The sequence below is a fragment of the Bidens hawaiensis genome, unplaced genomic scaffold (genome assembly GCF_021521415.1).
Source record: "Bidens hawaiensis isolate Kalapana, Puna unplaced genomic scaffold, B.hawaiensis_p1.1 tig00018951_1, whole genome shotgun sequence".
Lineage (NCBI taxonomy): Eukaryota > Viridiplantae > Streptophyta > Magnoliopsida > Asterales > Asteraceae > Bidens > Bidens hawaiensis.
This window is the reverse complement of record NW_027492875.1, coordinates 172,359-188,906: the sequence shown is the minus strand read 5'-3', so window position 1 is coordinate 188,906 and position 16,548 is coordinate 172,359. Positions and strand designations below refer to the sequence as shown.

Below are 16,548 nucleotides of genomic sequence, written 5' to 3'. Positions count from 1 at the left end.
ACTTGGGATTTGTAACATTTCGGAATTTTTCATTTTTCTTATACTTGTAATCTTTACCTGACCCGGTTCGCACGTGGGTAATGCTTCAATAAATTCTTGTATTTACTAGATATTTAGTTCAATTAATTTCCTAATTTAATTAGTATTATATAATCAATTAGAACGGTATTGTTGATATTTTCGAAAAACGATTGGCGAAGTGGAAAGCTCATACTTTGACCATTGGTGGGAGGGTGATTTTAATAAAATCGGTGTTAGAAAGTTTGCCGGTTTATTATTTTTCTCTCTTCAAAGCCCATTGTAAAGTGGTTGATAAACTGGAAGGGATCATGAAGATATTTCTTTGAAGAGGTTCAATACGCTTCCTAAAGATAGGGGAGGGCTTGGTATCTCGAGCCTTAGAGATGTCAACACTTCTCTTATGGCAAAGTGGGGCTGACGGTATAAGATAGAGAAAGAAGGCCTTTGGAAAAAAGTTATTAATTCTATTCATTGGCAAAGATCGGGCAAGGGTCTTGTACCGGGTAATAAAAAGTTTTCGGGGGGTTTGGAATAATATAGCTAAGGAGTTGAATAAAGTTTCCATAGCTGGTAGCAATTTAGCACAGTTTGGATGTTTGGGTTCGGGGGGGAGAGCTTGAAGATGGAATGTCCAAACCTTTATAAACTAGAAAAAATAAGAAGTGCAAAGTTGTTGACATATTATGGCGCCAAGGAAATCAACTTAGTTGGACTTAGGAGTGGTCTAAAAATCCCTTGACGCCCGTAGAAAGAGCTGAGTGGGAGCGTTGTTTCCATATAATGGCAACTGCGGTTTGGTTAGGAGGTCCAGATCAGTGGAAGTGGTTGGGGATTCGACCAGGGAGTTCTCGGTTAACTCGGTAAAGAAGCTTTTAGTGAAGAGTAGGGATTCAAATGTTAATTTTGTGTTAAATTGGTGCAAATGGTTTCCGGAAATATTCCCATCTCGAACCGGTCGTGCTTGTTGTGTGATTCGGGAGTGGAATCTATAGATCATATTACTTCAGGTTTCTATATTTCTACTGTGGTTTAGGAAAGTATCAAAAGATGGTGCAAGGTCCATTCCAATGTTGGATCTACAGTTCTTGATTTGCTGGAGTGGTATAATAGTGTGGGGCTCGGAGACCGGGAGAAGGAGGCGTTCCTCGGGATAGTTGTTATTGCATGTTGGAGATTGTGGAAAGCGAGGAATGATAAAAAGTTTGAAGGAAAAGAGTGAAGATCGAAGAGATTATTAGAGATATAAAATCGTTAGGTTTTCTTTGGTATAAACAGAGATCTAAATATAAAATGATATGGTGGTCGAATTGGTGTAACTTCAGGTTCATGTAGTTTCTGGTTTGGTTTGTTGGTGGTGCTCCTCCGGATTGTGGAGGAGGCATGTTTCAGTGTTCCCACTAGTTTGTTTATAAAAGTTAACAGCTCGAAAAAAAACACTTAACTATGTGGATATTTCATAAATGACCCCTAACTAAACTTAAATCTAATTTTGCACTTACCACCTAAGGCTATGGTCTAATTTGCAAAATAATCAAAAACTAAAACCTTTCCCTCTCTTCTCTCCCGTCGACAGCCGCATACCCCCATATTTCTTGTTCCTTAATTCACGGCGTAATCAAAGAAATTAAGCTTTGCAAATAGTTGGCCAATTATCAAAGCGTTCATGCGAGACAACGGCTGACTCATCCTTAATACCCTATATAAAATCTTTCATAACAAAATTAAACGACTTCACACCATCCTCTTAGCAGCGCCAAGCAAACCCCTAAATCAATTTCAACATACAAAGTCGTCTAGGTCATATTCGAGTTCAAGCTGTGTGCCGCAACCCTAGTTCTTTGTTCTCTGCCTTGTTGTCATCAAAATCAGTAATTAATTGGTGTTCTTAATTCGCTTCGAACCAATAAGCATTGGCCCCAAATCAATTGTAAACAACAATAACCATTTAACCCAATTTCAGATTCTAGGGTTTGTATTTTGAATTGGGGAAGAACATAACTGTGTGTATTTGATTAACCATTTTCATCATACTAGCAAGTCAGACAACTGCCCCAGTGGCAGGTGCATATCAATTTAACACCGTGAACTGGCCTGGGGCGCGGGTTCGAGTCCTCCAAGCTCTGTTTTTGGGTTTTATTTTTCTTTAAATTCTTTTTTAATCAAATTTTTATTACGTATATACAACATTAGATAAGTATTACTTTGATAAACCGGACCCCGGTTTTCCTATTTTTTATCTTTCTAATTCATAGTTCCTTTTTCTAAATAATATATATATATATATATATATAGGGAGAGGATCATGGGAGAACTCCTTTTTATGGAGAGAACTAGAGAACTAATAATGAAATATTTTTAATTTAATTAAAAAAAATATTTTTAAAATTTTTTTTCTTTCATCCATCTTATATGTTGTTATTATTCACCACAAAAAAATATAAAAATAAAAAAATATTTAACAAAAATTAACGAGTAATGCATATATGCAATACACCGACTTTTTTTATAATGCATAAGTGCAATAGTGTGCATTTTGATATTTGAAATAGTGTTGAATAGCATATATATAGTTGTTTGTATTGTATATTTGCAATAGTGTTATATAATATACAAAAATTAAAAAAAATCGATATAGTGCATATGTGCATTAGTGTTGTATTACATATATGGGATAATGTGTTTTGCATACAATTATTAGTGTTGTATTTGTATATATTCAATAGTGTGTATTTAGATAATGTATTTGTGTTGTATTATATGCAATAAAACACTATTTTATATATACAATACACATTAATGCACATACGCATTACATCGACGGTTTTTTTTTAGGAACAATATCATCTTATTAGAAGGAGGAAAGAAAAAAAAATCACAAAATAATTTTTTTTTTAAAATAGTTAAAAATAATTCCTTACCAGTTCTCTAGTTCTCTCTTTAAAAGGAGATCTTTCTAGATCCTATCCCTATATATATATATATATATATATGAACTTGTAACATAAACGTGTTATTTTAAACACATTTTCTAATTTAAGTTAATAGAGTTATAACTTAATAGATAAATGAATTCTAACTCCTCAGACTGCAAGCTTTCATCAGTTTTTAATAATAACAAGTATTTTAACCCGCGCGATGCGGCAGGTGGGCGTTGAGGTGATATACAAAATGAAATTGGGCTTAGTTTCAAACAATAACCATAAAGCAAAACATATTATAATACCTTAAAACTGTACATACGATCAATCCAATTTATATGATCACAGCTGTATGTTAGACATACCAAAAGTTTCCCAAAACCCAAGAGCAACATCATATAACTTCAAATAACCAAGAAAAAGAAAACATTTATGTTTTTTCATCTCTTAGTTTTCAACTTGTGACTCAGTGTAGTTGTTGAAAATATAATACCTTAGCAATATTTCTAATGGTCATTAATGGCATATCTGTTGAAACCTTGTGCCCTTTCACAGCTAGTAGAAGGTAACATTCCTCAATATCAAGTCATAATATGCTCAAGAGTGAAGACATATATGAATTTCCCATACTACCCTTACATCACGAAGGGGAAATTAACCGTGTTTTCTTCAAACTATGTGTATTTATACAACCACCTTAGGGAAAAGTGGCTACTGGTTCAGACCGTGCGAAGCCCAAATCACATACTGCCTTGCAGCTGGCTTAAACCTGATGCTCATAGTTTAAACAGGTTCTTGGTTTTATTTGTATGAAGATCTTTATCTTACTAAAAAAATATAAAAAATATTAATTAATGGCTTACCTGAAATTACTAAAAGTACCTGAACATCAATGACCGGTCCTGGTTGATAAAAATTTTCCTTTTCCTTTATGAATGAAACTATCAAAAAATAAAGATATTGATAAGTCAGGCAACATTAAGAAAACACCTAATAGACAACAAAACATATTACGGACCTAAAAAACAACAAATAACAATACTAAGTCCTAACCCAGTAGACATGAGATTTGAAACCCCTATATACTGGGTTTCTTTGTTAGGGTTTCATCACCGTCATGCTGCCGTCGTCACCAAGGGTTCGAATCGGAATCTGCCAACGGAATAGACATGCGATTTAAAAGAAAGAGAGGGAGGGAGAGAGAGAGTTGGATGAATGATTGAGAGAGGAGTATGAATATATGTGTGTGGCTGAGAATAGAGTGGTAAACATAATCGTGTGGCTGAGCATAAGTAATTTCATGAGTAGTATTTTTTTAGAGATTGACACAATTTTGGTTTTTGATATAATAATAATAATAATAATGCATGGTAATAATGCATGGTAATAATTCTTACCATATTCGGTGTAGTACCGCTTTTACAACTTAAAATAAAAGAAATATTTAACGAGGCCATAAATACCCCAAATCCTTCATTAGCCATTTTTATTGTACTTGTCCGTTTATAACTCATTATACATTTAAAACTAGGAACTTTTGTCGACGTATCCTGAGTAGCTAGACCGTTTCAATCTTAATTTTTATCGCCTTCATTAATCCACTCATTAAGGTGACTTGACATACCCTTTTTTCATCTTTTAAATATTTTGGGGGAAACATGTATACGTTGTGTATTATTCGAGTTTTATTGCTGCATCTATTCAAAACACAATTCAATTTATGTTTATGTGTGATTATTGCTCTATGTGCTTAAATGTTTATTTTATTGTTTGGTGGTTTGGTAACTCATCCTCGTCTATCCTCATCTAGTATGATCATTGATGTGTGCATAATGATGCTCTCACAACTAAGCTTAAAATTTATTAAACAAGATTCCTAAAGAAACCACACAAAACCGGCAAGTGTATCGATCACTTAATAGTATAGCACTAATGAAGTCCGAGTATCGAACACAAGGACACTTGAAAACGTTGATGATCACTAAACCCTTACCAAGACTCACCTAATAATATTTAAATGATTTTTTTAGATAATTAACTACTTAACCTAACTTATTTTAACTAAATTAATTAACTAGACTTAACTTAACTTAACTAAACTCTTAACAAAACTTGGAAACTTTAACTGCAAATCGGAGAAAAACGTCTACCTAGGTAAGAATCATATTGAAGGTATAATAAGGTAATGGATTGATGAATCTCACGACACCGGTTCCTAAGGATGACACAACTAAGGTTCACTCAAGAAAGCTAGATCACCTCTCAGTCTCACTAACAAACTCTAACTTACACTTAGTTGATTTTAAGAACAAACCACGAAACGAGTTGTTAAAGTGCTCTAATGTCGACTCTCCTCTCGGTCTCACCGACACACTACCCTAATGGAGACGAATACTACGCAACAAAGGATAGATGAACAATTAAGTTTAACTTAAACTAGATCAACTAATCTCTCAAAAACCCAAACCCGACAAGAACCGAACCCGTTCTCGCGCGATCCTAATCCTAACAAGTAGAAGCTATGAGACGACCTTACTTCCTATCACCTCTCGGTCTCTAAGAAGGTGTTCACCCGCTGAATCTAATCAACTAACATACCCACTTAAACCCTACAGTTGATCACCCCGTATACAATCTCTAAACACAAAGTAAAGAGTTCAAACAAGCAACAATCAATCAAAACTAATTCAATTAATCAAAGCAAGAGGTATATGAGTATAATTAATAAAAACACAGCCACTAAACACAACCTAATTCAATGTTAAACCAAACTTTTCATTAACAATTCATGCCATGATGATCAACAATCCATATTACTCACTAAAACCTAACAATAAACATCTAACCTAGGTAGAACTAAGAAGATTAGCTACACATTAATTTTGGACAACAGCAATACATCAAATTAAACATCATATAACTCAACATAAACATAATTAAAATCATTCAAGAATCAATCTCAATCAAGAACAAGTCAATCTTCAAGTTACATGCAAAACAATTCAAAGTAAAAGATCAAATAAACAAGTTATGAATCTTGAACAAAAACACAAAGTTTATGAGAGTTATACTTAAGTATATGGCTGAGTTTATGGATGAGAAACGACCCCGAGCTGCTGTACCGAAATTACCTTAACTGATTTTTTCTCCTTAGTTTCAAAAGAACTCAAAACAAATATTTTATTCTGTTCTGCTTTCTTCCGATCGAACTATTGTGTAGGAGTTAGAATATTGAGTTTTTTTGATTTATATGTGTTTGTTGTGGCTGCCCAAGTGAGATTTAATATCAGCCACACAAACCTTGTCTCCTTAGCACCAACACAAAAGACTAAACCAACACAAAAGACACAAAATTGATTTTTATTCTTTACTTCTTATTCCGATTGGCAGGTCAGTTAGAGGTGCTTAGGGTTTTTGCTTGCTTTTGTATAATTAATATAATATGCATGTAAGGCTTTGAACTTGTGGGTTTGGGTCGGGCCTTGAGTTGTAGTCTTTAAACTTGATCAAATAAGCCCCTAAAGTTTTCAAACTTTACTCTTTTTCCCATCAACTTTCATAACCTACAAGTAAACATTCAATCTTTGTAAAATCAAGCAAAAACCATCCATAACTCTTATTAATTAAACAATTAAGTACTTAAAACATGATAAAACGATTCGGAAAGTAAGTGTGTTTTACAACACATCAAACATCCCCACACTTAAGACTTTTTCGTCCCTGAAAAAGAAATCTAGACAGGATCATAACCAAGTGAAAAACAACAAACTCCCAGATTATTTATCATTATTAAAGCACAAGAAACAGCTCGACATATTGACCGCGATTGCCGATATTGTTGTCCACTTAAACCCAGCCACCAGCCAATCAAGCCCCCTTTTTGCATTAAACATTTTAAGTCCAAAAATTAAGGCTACACCTACCCCATCTCAAACAAAAAGATCTAGAAAAACTAGAGTCGAAGCAAACTGGCTCGACAAATCACCATAAGCCAAGGACTCGTTGATGGTACTAATTAGATGCACTCGGTGATATTTTGATGGATGAATGGTCATGTGGAGGTCGTACGAGCTATTCCTAAATATTATTGGACTTTGTCCTATAAATTCCAAATTTGATATTTATTGACTAATAACCTTCGAGCCCCAATAGTGTATCCTCAAAGTCACCATCCCCAAGGTAACACGTAAATTCTAAGTCCCGTCTAGTATGTGCACTTTGGCCTCTTTTACTAATTTTAAAGAATGCTCATATGGCATTTTACAATACATAACTTTCTTCACAAGCATTTTGCTTTTCTAGAACAACTTTTGAGAATACACAAACATAACTTTCAATACATACTTTTCTTTTTCTTTCTTTTTTTTTCTCTCTTTTTTTATTTTTTATTTTTTTATTTTTTATATCACCCTAAAATATATAACTATTTCTAAGCTCGTAGAAAGAAGGACATGTGGTGTGTGCTGGTTTGAGTGCATCTAAGTATAACCATCTCATAGTTTTCAGATTATGGTGATCCTCCCTAAGCATCGAAATTCGGTTTCACCATTTTTCAAATTATTATATATATAAAAACTGCTAAAGAGGACTATCAAAGCTAGTTGGCCTACCGACACATCCCAAATCAGATATGTGAACCATCCCTTCTTTTATTATTATATTATATATTTCAAAAGTTCCGAGAGTTCGTTAGCACATTGGTAGTAATATCATTTCCTGCTTAACGTAGAACAAAAACAATTTTCAAGGGACATTTTTTTTTCTTTAAAACTCTTTTTATATATTTTTTTATTTTAATAAAACTAAGTACGAAAACGAAAAAACAAAAAACTAAGTTAAAACTTTTTATTATTTTTTTATTTTTTTCCTACAACTAAGTAAAATAAATTCCCATCCCCACACTTAGAACGAAATCGTCCTCGATGAGAACAAGGAAAAGAAATAGAATAAAAATAAAAATAAAACTTAAAGTAATCAAAAGTAAAACAGAGAACGGATTACTCCCCTGGTTTATATGCAGAATTTTCACCAGCAGTGCATCAATCGAACGACCGTATACATTTCATTCGCGTCCGCAACCTCAGAAGAACTAGTTCCAAAACGCCATCAGAGCTACCATGCCCATAATAATACCTGCAATAACTCAAACTCGCTCGCATGTAGCGGCGTACAAAACAAAAAACAAACATAAGAAATAAACATATTTTGTGTTTTTAATTTTATTTATTTATTTATTATTATTATTTTTTTAAAAATATTTTAATTAACAAAAACAAAATAAATAAAACAGATAATAAAGAAAATCATAATACAAGTTATACAACTCGGGCTACCCCCCGAGTGATGCATCCAACACGTCTACGCCTCGGTGAATGAGTCAAGGTAGAATACCTCGACTGTCTGATCAGCAACCGGCTCGCCTATGTAATGCTTCAACCTATGACCGTTCACCTTAAACTTCCCACTTTTATCTTGTATTTCACTCGTGCCATACAGAAATAACTCAGTGACTATGAACGGTCCCGACCATTGGGATTTCAACTTTCCCGGGAATAACCTCAACCGGGAGTTATACAATAAGACCTTACCCCCACACTTGAACTACTTATTACCCTTCAGCTTTCTATCATGCAGTTCATTCGTCCGCTCCTTATACCTAAATGACCGTGCATACGCGTGATCCCGGAGCTCCTCTAATTCGTGTAACTGGTGGAAATGATTGCCCTCTACGGCGGATAAATCAAGATTAACCCTCTGAAGGGCCCATGAAGCACGGTGCTCCAACTAAAAAGGATGATGACAGGCCTTCCCATAAATCATCCGAAATGATGTGGAACCAGTCGGAGTCTTGTAGGCTGTACGGAAGGCCCACAAAGCGTCATCTAATTTGTCGGACCAATCCCGACGATTCGCACTAACGGTTTTCTCAAGAATATGTTTGATTCCCCGATTACTCACTTCCACCTACCCATTATTCTGTGGGTGGTAGGCGGTTGCAAGCCGGTGGGTGACCCCATAGCGCTGCAACGCCTTCTCCAAAAAGTGAGTACCTCGATCGCTGATCAAGGCTTTCGGGACTCCAAAACGCAAGAAAAGATTTTTCAAAAATCTCACTACAACTCGGGCGTCGTTAGTGGGCAAGGCTTTGGCCTCGACCCACTTGGAAACGTAATCAACAGCCACAAGTTTGTACTTGTTCCCTCTGGACGATAGGAACGGGCCCATAAAATCAATACCCCAAATATCAAAAACCTCGCATACCTGAATCCCATTTTGGCGCATCTCATTCCGGGATGAGATATTACCGACACGTTGGCATCGGTCACAGCTTTTAACGAACAAATGAGCATCTTTGAAAATAGAAGGTGTTGAGTCAAACAATTGACCTAAGGGGGAGATTGTTGAGTCAAAGATTTGACCAAAATGAAGTACATGGAAGATTGGAATCTTCTCAACCTCCTCAGAATTCGCTAAGTATGGATCCGGGCACACCTTAGACATCCGAGCAAGCTTTTACTTAGCAGGGTATGATATTTTGTCTATCGGGCAAGGTTTACTTCAAGTAGTCTTCTTTAGTGGATATCCGAGCAAGGTTTGCAAATTAGTGCATTGCCGGGCAAGGTTCACTAGTATATGTAAATCCGAGCAAGGTTCACTTTATCAAGCAAGTCTGTTCGTCATAGCCAGGTAAGGTTCTCTCCCGAGTAAGCTTTTGGCTAACCAAGTCCATGAAGCCAAGTGATTGGAAGACCGGGCAAGGTATTCTTTAATAATTATTGTCCGAGCAAGCTTGATGTATAAATGGAATATCTCTAAGTAACATCGGGCAAGGTTCAACTCAAGCAAGGAACAGGACTCCCGAGTACACTTTGCTAATAAGTTATATTATAGCAAAGAGTTGAAATGGACCATAGAAGAAGAAAGTTGCTCGTAAGGGTTTGTCGGGCAAAGTCTGGCAAAGTCAAGAAGACTGAAGTCTACCCGGTGAGTATTTTACTTAGTAAAATACTCTTCAAGTAAAGTCTACCCGGAAACTGATCCCGGGCACACTTCTATGTTACCAAGTCATGAAGGATGGCAGAGTACACAGCGTACTCGGAGAATGAAGATTAATGCAAAGCCCACCCGGAAGACTTGTTTTACACCTAGACTATTTTCTGATTATGTAATTTGAATATGTATTTACGTTTGGGGTTTCTAGAAGGAATGACAGCTGTCCTAGGGTGGCAGACCTATAAATAGAATGTTTTAGGGCACGCCGCCAAAGAGGGACAGAAGACAGACACATTTATTAAGATAGAATATTGTGTGACGGCTGTCTTTTGTACGGAAAAACCCTCCTTCAAGAAACCCTAAATCGATTATCCACTTTGTATGATGAATGTTATATGAATGAAAATCTTTTGAGTGAATCTTGTTTGTGTTGGTTATCATTGAATACTTATTAAGCAACCGTATGTTTGTTATTGATTCCGCCTTTAACAAACGGTTATCTTTCTAAATATAGCAACCCGTCATTAACTCCCTTGTCGACACATCAATTTGTGTGAGTTATGACATGATTAAGTAAGATCCAGCTGAAATCGGGGACACTGACAAGTGGTATCAGAGCCGATTACTGCTATTTAGAAAGATTGTTGCTGATTGAAGATTTGAAGAAGAATGATGTAAGCAGACCACTGTTACATTGAAAAGTGACGTCAGCAGCACTGTTTTTCATTTTTCTTCCAGATCTACAATCTACCGGTGTTTTCTCTTCCTTATTTCAATTAAAGCTTTAATCTTTGTATTTAACTCTTGCTCAAATCACATCAGACACATCAGATCTGAGCAATCTGTTTTTAGATCTGATTATTTTGAAACTCTGTCTCTACAAAGAAACTGATTTTTGATTTCTCAAAATGTATGGATATGAGGAACAAGAGGTGTCTACTAACAAGATACCAAGGTTGTATGGACAGGAAAACTTTACCAAGTGGAAAGTACTCTATGAAGCAGCCGTATGCTACAATGATGTTGATATGTGGAACTCCATCAAAAATGGTCCACAAGGGGAAGTTGAAGAAGGTGCAAACCCAGCAGCCACTGCAGCTGTAAGAGAAAGAATGAGAAAGGTTGATGACAAGGCTTTAGCTATGTTGAAGCTAGGTCTATCTTGGGAGATACTCACCAAGGTTGCACATCATCCCAATGCCAAGGCGATGTATGATGCAATTCTTGAGATGTTTGAGGAAATGTTGAACTCAAGAACATCAAGAAGCAGAGATTGAAGCAGCAGTTAGAAAGATTCAAGTATAAAGAAGGAGAAAGGTTAAAATCAATTCTGGAAAGGTTTCTGGGAATTGTGAATGAGCTCAGAACAACAGACTATTTCATGACTGATTTTGACCTTAATACCAAGCTGCTCAACTCTATGCCAAAGGAATGGTATACTGCCTGCAAGTTCATCCTCACAAAGCACAACTTCAGTGAGCTAAAAGTAGATGATGTAGTGTGTTTTCTTCAAGCTGCTGAGATAGAAATGATAGAGAATGAAATGATAAAGGAAGAAAGACCCTGCTTCAATGTTTCAAATGCATTGATTGCACCTATGGGTAATCTGACTACCAAGAATCAACACCAGATTCCTATCATTGAAGAACCGGTTGAACTCAATTCTGATACTCCAAAATCATTTGTTGGTGTTAGCACAAATAATCAAGGAAACCAGCAAAGATTCAATGTGCAGCTGATTGATGACACTGATTCTGCCTCTATGGCAAGTGGAAATGTTCCTCACACTGGTGGTGCACATGGTTAAAGCAGTGATACACATGCTTTGCTTTCAATGTTCACTGAATCATATAAGGCTTTTGTTGCAAAGAATTTGATTCACACAAGTGTAGTGCAAGATGATCTTGAGCAGATAGATTCTGATGAATTTGGAGGACATGGATTTGAAGTGGCAAGATGCCATGTTAGCTTTGAGAAGTAAAAGGTTGTATAATAGAACTGGTAGATCTCTAGTTTCTGGTCCTAATGAAAGGATTGGATTTGACAAGTCAAAGGCAATCTGCTACAATTGCCAACAGCCAGGACATTTTGCAAGAGAATGCAACCTGCCAAGGAATTATTAGATGAATCAATTCCAGAATCAACAACCAAGAGGTCAGCAGCAATACCAGCAAAATCAGCAAAGAAACAACAACCAAAACTTCAATAACAACCAAAACTTCAACAACAACTTCAATCCCAACAACAACTACAATCCCAACTTCAACAACTTTCAGCCTCAAATGAATAATCTTAATCAAAGTATGCAATAGAATCAAGGTTTTCAAATGAACAACAGTCAAAACCTTCAAGCAGTTCAAAGTGTTCCAAACAACACTGTTCCAGCCAACCAAAATCAACAAAGAAATCAAGGAAATGTGGCAGTGACTACACAACATGAAGGAAATTTTGATTGGAGCAATCATGAAGAAGATATTGCAGATGATATCAAGAGGGCAAATGTGGCATTCATGGCCATAATTGAGAAATAAGCTGGATCATCATCCCAGGTATACTCTGCTCCTACTACTGATTTAAATGAACTTATCAATGATTTGAAAACAAAAGTAGGTGAGCTGGAAAGTGAGTGTTTTAAGAAAAAAAGTATCATCAATGCATATGAGGCAAGTGAACTAGTGAGTGAAGAAAGAATGAAAAGTTTAGAGGAAGACTGTGTAAACAGTTACAGAGCTCAGAAAAGATTCACCACTGAAATTGATGGGTTGAAGAAAATGATTATAGAAGAGAAGTTACTAAACACAAAACTGCAAGTTGACAATGAATTCTTGAAGAACTTGATTTCCATTGGAAACATCTGTGGAATTCTAAATCAAGTTAAGGAAGAAGACAAATATAAAGCAGTACCACCACCATTCAACAACAACTTTATGCCAAAAGTTGATAAAAAGAAAAGAAATGCATATCTACAACAATTCAAGGATGTCTTTCAAGACAAAGAAGAACTTGTTGATCTATACAAAAATGTTGAGGTGAGTGAAGAAGGAGAGTTTGTTATGAAGGAAGAACTGAAAGAAGAAAAGTCAATTGGAGTTCAAGTCTCTGAAGATGACCTTTAGTCAATTGACTTAAATCAAGATGACTTGAGTGATTTGAGTGATCAAATTACTGAAGAGGAACTTAAAGCTGCAGAAAGAGAAAGAAAATATAAGAAACCAGAATCAGTTGACAAACTTCCAAAGTATCCACCAGTCACTCCAAGAATGAAGAAACATAATGAAAGAATGAAAAGAGACCATGTGTCCTTTGACATATGTGAAAGAAAGAAGGTAAATTACAGTTCTGTAAGCCCTCCAAGCCAAGAGGTACTGGAAAGGATAAAGCAAAACAACAAGAAAAGGGTGCAAGAAGATGTGAATGTTGAGAACTTTATCCCTGTTTATCCTATTTTCTCTAATAATGAAGTTCTTGATATTGGAGAAGTGGAAACTATGGAAGAATATGAGAGAAGACAATCAAGACATAGAGAAAATCAAGATGAAGAACCAATGAATATAAAAAAAATTGTGTTTGTAAAAAGCAAGATTGAAAGAAAAGACATCAAGATTGAGGAATTTGTTCATTTCTCAATCAATTTTGACAGTCTAAAGAACAAGAAGACCATTGGAGTCAACGAGCCAAGACCAAGTGAAAGGTTCAAGAAACCTAAAGAGCATGAAATATTCAAAGGAAAGGTTTGGTGTAAGAAGTGTGATGAGTATGGGCATCATACAGACTCTTGTAATGAAAGACTCAAATTCAAGCCTTTTTATGTCCCAGATGAAACAAAGTATGGACAAGACTTTGTGGCCTACAAAATGAAGTATGAAAAATACTTGGGAATGGGAAAGGTTTGTGAAGAAGAAGTTCTGGAAAATAAGAGCCAAGGGAATTCACTAAAAGCAAAGACACATGTGAACAAACCTGTTAACAAGGGTAAATCTACAGTGAAGCATGTGAAAACTGTTAAGTAGGGCTCTCAACCCTTGAGAACAATCCCAAAAAGGGATACTCAATCTGTCAAATCTGATAGTTCTTAAGGATCATCAAGCAGTGAGAAGATAAGAAGAAAAGATGCATATCCTAGAAAGAAACCAACAAAACTCACTGGTGATGAGAAATTTCTGTTAAAGCATGGATTTGAACCACAAGGTTTTCTTTGGAAACCTAAAACAGAAACAAAGGTTGAGCAAGTTGCTGATGTGAGAGACTACTCTAAAAAGAAGAACTATGTGATAAAGGAGTATGCAACTGACTCAGCTGAGTACCAGATCTCAACCTCACTTGTTAAAACCCCAAGAGAGTGTGGGTATTAAACAGATAATTCAGACAATCTAGAAGTCACTCATGAAGATCCTGAACCAACTACACTCACTTCCCAAGCTGTGTCTGAAACTGAATCTGATGAGCTGCAAGTTGATAAGACTTGCACTTCATCACTCAACTAATCAAACTTTCTTTATATGTGCAGGAACAGTCCACTCCTCTGAATGATATATGGTACATGGATAGTGGTTGTTCTAGGCACATGACTTGTGACAAGAGATCTCTTGTCTATTATGAAGAAAAGTATGAAGGTCCTGTAGCTTTTGGGAGTGATGAGAATGGTGGAAAGATTGTTGGAAAAGGAATCTTAACAAATGGGAAAGTCTCATTTGATAATGTATTTCATGCTGAAGGTCTTCAGTACAACCTGCTGAGTATATCACAAATGTGTGATAAGGGATACAAAGTCAGTTTTGATTATTCACACTGTTTCATTCTAAAACCTGAATTTGTGATTCCACCTGAAATGATTATGATGATGGCACAAGAAATGGTAACTTGTATGAATTGAATATGAAAGAAGCTATTTCAAGAGGAGGTGCATGTTTTGTTTCCAAAGCCACTGAAAATGAGTCAAAATTGTGGCATAGAAAACTGTGTCATGTGAACTTGAAGAACATGAATAGACTAGTCAAAGGTGAGCATGTCATAGGCTTACCTACAAGAGAGTTCAAATTGGAAGATCATTGTAGTTCATGCTAAAAAGGAAAACAACACAAATCTACTCATAAGTCAAAACTCATCAACTCAATTGATCAAGCACTTGAATTACTTCACATGGATCTCTTTGGTCCTATGAGTGTACCAAGTATAGGGAAGAAAAGATATTGTCTTGTGATCATTGATGACTATTCAAGATACACTTGGGTTTATTTCCTAAGTACTAAGGATGAGACTGCAGAGTTGATTAAAGGTTGTGTAACAATGATTGAGAACAAGTTGAATAAGAAAGTCAAGATGATGAGAAGTGACAATGGCACTGAGTTCAAGAATGGAGCTATGCAAGAATTATGTGAAGCAAAAGGAATACAACAACAATTCTCAGCTCCTAGAACTCCTGAACAAAATGGTGTAGCATAAAGAAGAAATAGAACTTTAATTAAAGCTGCAAGAACCATGTTAGCAGATGCTAATCTGCCTGTCACTTTCTGGGCTGAAGCCATAAATACAGCCTGCTATGTTCAGAACAGGGTACTTGTAAACAAAAGGCATAACAAAACTCCATATGAAATATTTTACAACAGAAAGCCTTATATCAAGTTTTTCAAGCCCTTTGGATGCAAATTTTTTCTTCTGAACACAAGGGACTATTTGAACAAGTTTCAAACTAAATCCCTGGATTGTTTCTTTGTTGGATATTCTACACACTCAAAAGCTTACAGAGTTTATGTGAAAGAACACCTGAGTGTTATAGAATCATCTGATATTATCTTTAATGAGAATCAATTCAATACAGTTGATGGTGCATCATGGTTGTTTGATCATGAGAAGTTGATTAGGTCCTTCAAGATTTATCCTGAAGACTTTGATGAATTTTTCTACAAGACCAGTGAAATTGAAGAGAAAAAGAAGAAATCATTGGACTTGGAAGAATTATGGAAGAAGGTTGCTAGAAAATAAAAGGAGTATACTTTTGTGAAGAGTTCATCATGTGAAATTGGTGAACATGATCATGCTGAGAACATTCAAAACAATCAAAATGTCCAGAATGATCAGATTCAGAATGAGGGTGACACAAGCAACCATTCAAGTGGAGATGAAGCTGCCTCCACTGCAAGATTTCAAGATCTATTTCAAAGATTGAACTTAGAAAACAATGGTGCATCTACTTCAGGACAACATAATGATGAAGCACCAGAATTTCATGATGCAGAAGCTGATTTGACCATTGAAGAACCAGAGCTCAATGAAACAAATCTTGACACAAATTTGTCTACAAATATGATTATACAAACTCCTTATGTGGAAAAGAATCATCCTTCTGAAAACATCATTGGTGATTTGCATGAAAGAGTTACAAGAAGTCATTCTGAAATTGTAAATATCTGTCTTTACTCTTGCTTCCTATCTCAAATAGAGCCCAAGAACATTGCTTAAGCACTAAAAGACAATAGTTGGGTGGAAGCAATGCAAGAGGAATTGGCACAATTCAGAGACCTACATGTGTGGGATCTTGTTGAAAGGCCAATTAATAGATATGCAATAGGAACCAAATGGGTTTTTAGAAACAAAAGGGATGAGAGGGGTTTGGTGA

At 35.8% G+C, this 16,548-nt stretch overlaps 1 long non-coding RNA gene across 1 annotated transcript; it reads right to left on the bottom strand.

The window, feature by feature from the left end:
• Positions 1 to 3,626: 3,626 nt before the first annotated feature.
• Positions 3,627 to 4,121, bottom strand: LOC143557381 (uncharacterized). The gene is made up of 2 exons (XR_013139566.1): positions 4,016 to 4,121; positions 3,627 to 3,762 (listed from the first exon to the last, which is right to left on the bottom strand). It is a non-coding gene; the product is annotated as an uncharacterized LOC143557381 (long non-coding RNA).
• Positions 4,122 to 16,548: the final 12,427 nt, after the last annotated feature.